The following is a 557-nucleotide window of genomic DNA, read 5'->3' as shown; positions in this document are numbered from 1 at the left end:
TGTGTGTGTATATATGTGAGTGTATATGTGTGTGTGTCAGTGTATATGTGTGTGCGTGAGTGTGTGTATATGTGTATGTATGTGTGTATGTGTCTGCGTGTGTGTACATGTGTATTTGTGTATATGTGCTTGTGTGTGTGTATGTGTGTGTGTGCGAGTGTGCATGTGTGTGTATATATGTGTGTATGTATATGTGTGTGTGAATATATGTGTTTGTGTGTATATATGTCTTTGTGTGTATATATGTGTGTGTATATGTATGTGTGTGTATATCTATGTGTATGTCTGTGTATGTGTATATGTATGTCTATGTCTGTGTGTATGTGTATATGTATGTGCGTGTGTGTATATGTGTGTGTGCGTGTATGTGCGTGTGTGTATATGTGTGCGTGTATGTATGTGTGTGCATATGTGTGTTTATGTATGTGTGTGCATATGTGTGTATATATATGTGTGTGTGTATATTTGTATGTGTATGTGTGTGTATATGTGTCTGTGTATGTGTGTGTATATATGTGTGCATGTGTGTATATGTGTCTGTGTATGCGTATGTGTGT

This window comes from Rhincodon typus, unplaced genomic scaffold, assembly GCF_021869965.1.
Source record: "Rhincodon typus isolate 14 unplaced genomic scaffold, sRhiTyp1.1 hic_rhity00000061, whole genome shotgun sequence".
In the NCBI taxonomy this organism is placed as follows: Eukaryota; Metazoa; Chordata; class Chondrichthyes; order Orectolobiformes; family Rhincodontidae; genus Rhincodon; species Rhincodon typus.
Note: the sequence above shows the minus strand (reverse complement) of the source record.